The sequence below is a fragment of the Neofelis nebulosa genome, chromosome 6, assembly GCF_028018385.1.
Source record: "Neofelis nebulosa isolate mNeoNeb1 chromosome 6, mNeoNeb1.pri, whole genome shotgun sequence".
Taxonomy (NCBI): Eukaryota; Metazoa; Chordata; class Mammalia; order Carnivora; family Felidae; genus Neofelis; species Neofelis nebulosa.
Genome location: NC_080787.1, coordinates 125,435,408 through 125,441,493, shown reverse-complemented (window position 1 = coordinate 125,441,493; position 6,086 = coordinate 125,435,408). Strand labels below are relative to the sequence as shown.

The following is a 6,086-nucleotide window of genomic DNA, read 5'->3' as shown; positions in this document are numbered from 1 at the left end:
GATTGCACTTTGAGTGTCAAAGAATCAGAGGGCACTTCAGAAAAGCTCCCACTCTGAGCCTCCTCCCAGGTCTCCTTCCCAGGTCTCAGGAGCAGCTGCCTCCTGGATCTGGCCCCTCCCAGACACAAAGGAGGTGCTCAAACGCCAGTGTAGACCTTCCTGGGAAAGGCCTCCAGCGTGCTTGTTGGCACGGAGCCTGAGACAACTCAGGACCTTCACACACAGCCCAGAGGAGGTACAGGAAAGGCAACACCTAGAGAGAAACCCACCAAAGAATTTCACCATCCGGGTACCGTTCTCCTCCCTTTGATAGGAGGGCACACACTGAACTGACCTCACAGCCTGAAAAGAAGCCTGTCTCTGACCCGCTTACACAGAAATGTAGTTAGTTAATTAACACCAATTAGTTAACACCATTCAGTGACAGGTGTTGGGGTAAATGTTCCGCCAAACCATAAAAAATAACTTTGCCGACTACCTATAATAATCAAACAGCATGCTTTTTATTAAGAGCTATCACCAGTCAATCGAGGATCCTCAAATATCTGGTTAAAGAGAAATACTAAGGTGTGCGAAAGAACAATTAACCGTGGGAGAAACAGATACAAGAAAGAAGATGGGAAACACCGAATTTGTCTCAGAGAGATCTGAGGGCACAGCACATTTGTCCACAGCAGCGGGCTACTACGGACAAGGAGCGGGCAACGGACGTGAAGAGGCCTCGAAGAATTAAACGTTGGCGATAAAATGAAGTAAAATGAAAAATCAATAGAGTTGAATCATTGGTTTGGCTGAAAACTACGTGCCGATCTGGAAGATAAAGTTGAGAAAATTGCTCAGAATAGAGGGCATGACAGAAAGGGAAAAATAGAAGATGGAGCAGAGATCTAGAAAGCTGTCAATGTAATTAGTCCAAGATGAGAGAACAAAGGTAGAGAAGCAAATAAATAATTAAAAAATAACTTTCCGATGAAAAACACTCACCGTGTGCTAAGGACTATTCTGTTGAAATTTAAAAATTCTTAGCATAAGGCTTGCAGAGAGACCTGCCAGGATACCTACAAACCTTCCCCCCCACCAAAAAACAAACAACAACACAACAAACAAACACGCACACAAAAAAAACCAAAAACAAAAATACAAGCATAGGATTGTCATCATGTGCTTTTCATTAATAATACTGACTTTGGGCATACCTGGGTGGCTCAGTGAGTTGAATGTCAGACTTTGGCTCAGGTCCTGATCTCATAGTTCGTGAGTTCAGGCACTGCAAGGGGCTCTCTGCTGTCAGCACCGACTTCAGCTCAGGTCATAATCTTGTAGTTGATGAGTTTGAGCCCCGCATCAGACTCACTGTTGTCAGCACAGAGCCTGGTTCAGATCCTCTATTCCCACCCCACCCCCCGTCTGCCCCTCTCCCACTTGTGCTCTCTCTCTCTCTCTCTCTCTCAAAAAAATAAAATACTGATTTTGGAAGACAGTAGAGCAAGATTTCAAAGTTCTGAGGAAACATTATTTTGAGCCTACATGTTATAGCCAGCTAACCTGTTACTCAAGAATCCAAGCAAAATAAGCTAATGACTCAGAGTGTTTCTCCTGTTTACTCTTCTGGGTGTGACCTGGGATGTAACTTAGGAGAAAGAAAAACAAATCCAACAAACAGAAGAACTGCTGAGGAACAAAATGAAAAGAAATGTCAAATTATCAGCAGTAAAACAGGCCTAGAAAGTAATTGGCCCAAATTAGAACAGAGTAGACCGGAGATGGTAACTGACGAACACTGATTACAAAACATGTGTAACAAGCTGGAAGATCTTAGATATGTAATAATGTCCACGTATGTCTCTTCTCTCCGTTAGAATAAAGGAAATAACAACTATTCAGAAGTGATGATAAGACGAAGTGAACCGAAGTGTGACATGACCTGGAAAAATAGAAAGGGTGTAAATAAAGGGAATCCATTTTTCCCTTATTTTTTGGATGGACATTTTTGTAAATATAAAATTGCATTTACATCTTCATGGGCCTTACATATTGCTGGGTTCTGCCATGAGTGTTTATATGATCTTAATGTTATGAATGTCTCTCACTGGTTTTCAATTTTTAAAGTCAAGCTGTAGACAAAGTACAGAAAACTAACTTAAAATGACAGAACAGAGTACAAAGGTTCCAGCCTGGATCATAGTAATCAGCTGACGAGTCGCACAGAGGAAAGGGTGTGGCCAAGGCTAGGCCGTGGGGATCTACTTTCTTCCTCTTACAGAACAGAGCGTGGGTTGAAGATGCCACAGATTGATGAATCAAGAAGCAAGGATCGAGGCAGATTATTTAAAGGGACGCACGTAACCATTCAAGATCTCAAAATGTTAATGGAATTAATAAAAGTTGGAAGGTGGAATGCAGGTGAACTCAGAGTACAAAGCGTATTAAGTGCACACACCTTTCCTCGTGGGAAGATTATGTATTATTCGAAGTTGATAAGGCCAAAAACACAGGCACACACATACCGATTAGTTCTGTAGTATAGACAGACCTAAAACCAGAACTGTTTAAAAATGGTTGCTTCTCAGTTGAACAAGGACAGGCGAGGGGTTGTTTAGTATAATGGAGAGAGTTTCATGTGAATCATGAGGTACCCTTTGAGTTTATGTTTTTTAACGTGCTATGAACAGTCTTATAAATAATAGCATATATATTTCAAAGCTCTCCCAGTGATGCTTTTTTATGCATGTGGTAATTGGGACGAATGTACTCTATGCTCCAGGGTATCTTAAGCCTCCGGCCCTCTGACCTCTGGTTGCTATAAGAGAGCTGAGATCCCCGGGTATCTGGGAGACGCAGCCTGATTGCAGAGCATCTGGGAAGCCTGCCCCGGGTCAGGTGAGGGGAGGAAGACACCTCCTGGTCTCCTGTGCCCTGTCCCTAGCCTGGCCGGTCTGCTCAGCAGGGGGCTCCAGAGAGTCACCGCCCAGGAGAACCTCCTTCCCCTTGCACCTGTTCTTTCCCTCTGCCTGCACTTGGAGGGTGAGAGGCAGTGCAGGATAACTCACCAGCCTCCGGCCATCCATGCTGGATTTCCCCTAAGCCTGAGCTGGGACTTTAAAAAGAAAACTCCACAGCCTATGGTCCTTCTTGGCTTTGGATTTGCTTCTCTGCTGGGAATTTCCCATGTCCTTTTTTTCAGAGGTTACTGAGGCTGCCTGTGACCTACATTGAAGGGGGACATCCCTAGGATATCCCAGGGACGAGACTGGGGCTTTTCAGATGAGGGTTTCAAACATAGTTTTAGGAAAACGTTTTGTTCGCGGGTGTCTAAAGCAAGCTTTCTGGAAGGTGTCCTTGTGGTCATTAGCCCACCAGGTCCGAGCATTCACATCGTCCGTATCTGCTGCCACGTTAGTCAGCACCCCAATCACTGCTGACTCACCCCAGGGCCTGGGCAAAGCATCAGAGTCACTTCTCTGAGGCTTCTGCCAAAGAAATGATAAGCAGCCTTCTGGGAAGAGCCCAGTTTGCGATCGCGGCCGGCCACCCATCAAGCATCAGGAATTTGCCTGATCTTGCCTGTTAGCGGAGGATATGTCGTCGCCTCACTCCAGTTACACTTTCCCACGCTACACCTCATGGCATTCCTCATCCAATCTTTCTTACCTCAGGAGGAGTCATTCTACTCCAGCCTCGTCTTACAATGGCCATGCCAGTGTGACTCAGTTTCCAACGACGCGCTGAAAACTCCTCCTCGGAATCTTACGGACCCCGGGGGGGTCATTGAATCACAGCAAGGCAGAATTGCCAGGGATCTTGAGGTCACCCTGTGTCGCTCCCCATTTCCCGGTGGACAGTTGAGGCACAAAGAGATTAACTGACTTGCCAAAAATCTTACAGCAAATAGTTCCTCCAAGTGGAACAGGAGGTACAGAAATATACAAGCATCAAAGAGATAGGGGTATTCTGAGGACAATGAAAGATAAATTGCAAATTCTAGTAACTATTTTGGACTTCCTTCCCACAGATAGTAAGCAGCTGGCCTCTATATCCACCGAGGACAAGATAAAGGGGGAAAAAAGGTTCTTAATTACAGTTTGAGTTCATATGTAAAATTAGAAGTGCTTTATTTTGATGTTTTGAGCTCAGAAATAGTGAATGGTGGAAGAGGGTGGAAACCCGTTTTTCGGAGGGCTCCAAGCCCAGGTGGGGCCCCCGTGAGGGGGTGTGAGGAATGAGGTAGGGGAACAGCCCCGGGTTCTGTGTCGCCTTCGTTGGGGGGGGGGGGGTCGCTGCATCCCATGCCAATAGCCCGAGTGGGATTTCAGTGCCCGCATCAAATGTTGTCACTGAGGCATCTCATCAGGGTGTCCATGTGTCAGATCACGAGGTCGGCCGCGGGTAAATAAGCCTCAGGAGGGCACACATTCCTAAATAGGAGAAATCAGACTTTCATGTAACCTCCTTGAGAAAGGAAAGCACGTGAGAATCTTCAAGATAGGTAAAACCTTGAAGCTCAGCATTATTTATCCCTTTGGGGGGCTTTGGAACTATTTCTCTGATGTTTGAAGCGCACCCGCAATACGTGCTTCTTGAGTCCTTTTTGCCTGAATTTGAGGTATCTTCGGGGAAATGCACTCTCTCAGTTTGCAGTAATAACTCACCAGAAAGCAGTTCTGAGGGGTGATTTGTAACTCTCTGGGATCCTGAGGCCACCGGCTCGGACTTGGGCTGTTAGTGGTCCGCAGTCAGACTGAGCTCCATCCTCAGAATGGATATTGCCCTGTTCCCCGGGAAGCAACGCGCAAAGCGCTTACTGAAGCATTTACCCTGAGCTGAGCTCGCTGAACCTGCTCCCCTCCCCTGCTCCCTCCTCTGATATCCTAAATGAAGGGAGAGAGTTCACATCTCCCGGACGGTATTTGCAGAAAATGTACTGCACCCTTTCCTCAGGATGTGTTTAGTGCGTTCTAATCTTTCGAAAGACTAACTCCCTGAACTTAAGGTTAGAAATAATTAGACAAGAAAATCCCTTCTCTTGGTTTCTTGTAACTATCCAAAATGATGAGTAGTGGAAAAATCGCTGGAGGTCAGATCTCTCACTCTTCCTGAACCTTTGCACCGTATTGTTTATAGAAAGAATGTGACATCCCTTGGCATGATAAGGTGAGTGTTGCTATTTCTGCCTTTTGGCTGTTCGTTACGCTTTGCTATCATAAGCAGAGGGGCAGATAGATACTGAAACCTTAAAAAAAAAACTAAAAAAAATGATTACTTGGGACTGTTCGGCATGTTGCTACAGAAAACACCTCTCTTTGTTTTGGCAAATCCATTTCGGAAAAGTGATTTAAATCTTGGCACAAATAGATAGCTTTTTACATCCTATTTTGATTGCCTTAGAGGTCAACCGTACAGTAAGCAACATTTAATTTTTTAAGCTCTGAAGGGTATTAGGTGTCCCAGTCTTCTTTTTCTTTTTTAGTGATTGACATACTTTGATGCTTGTATAAGCATCGTCTCTATGCTTCACATAAAGTGCTCTGAAAATAAGTTCCAACACCCTTCCGTTCTCCAGAGTTCCAGGTCCTTGAAGTTAGGGATTGGTTTTTCATATTAGTCATGCCAACATTTCTTTTATCCCTAGGGCAGATCAGTGCCTTAGACAGAGTGGAGACTGAATACAAGTTTGCTCTTCTGAGCTTAAAAAATATAAAAATCACTGTATGATAATTTGAATAGTCTTGTGTCCTGGGGAAATAGCACGCTTATTTATGAGGACGCCCAAACCAAGTGGTATTAATTATGCTACTCTACTGATCTCTGAGTAGGCACATTCATCCCGTAATCAAGAATACAATGTATACCTGAATCTAATATTATACTGTATGTTAACTAACTGGAATTTAAAGAAGAACTTAAAAACTAAAACAAACAAAAAACCCCCCCAAAACCAAAAAACAGAACACAAAAGCCAGGTGTCCTGGCTTGTCAGACGTACAAAGTCTGAGGTCAGGTTCTTGTTTCTTGGCTGAGGGTTATAGCCCGAGTGGTGAGGGCTCAGGGCTCAGCCTACTACCCAGACAGATGCGACCTGGCCCCGT

At 44.7% G+C, this 6,086-nt stretch overlaps 1 long non-coding RNA gene across 1 annotated transcript; it reads right to left on the bottom strand.

Annotated features, from left to right (window-relative positions):
- Window positions 1-4,087: 4,087 nt before the first annotated feature.
- LOC131514896 (uncharacterized) lies at window positions 4,088-5,004 on the bottom strand. Its single transcript, XR_009263323.1, has 2 exons — window positions 4,650-5,004; window positions 4,088-4,415 (listed from the first exon to the last, which is right to left on the bottom strand). It is a non-coding gene; the product is annotated as an uncharacterized LOC131514896 (long non-coding RNA).
- Window positions 5,005-6,086: the final 1,082 nt, after the last annotated feature.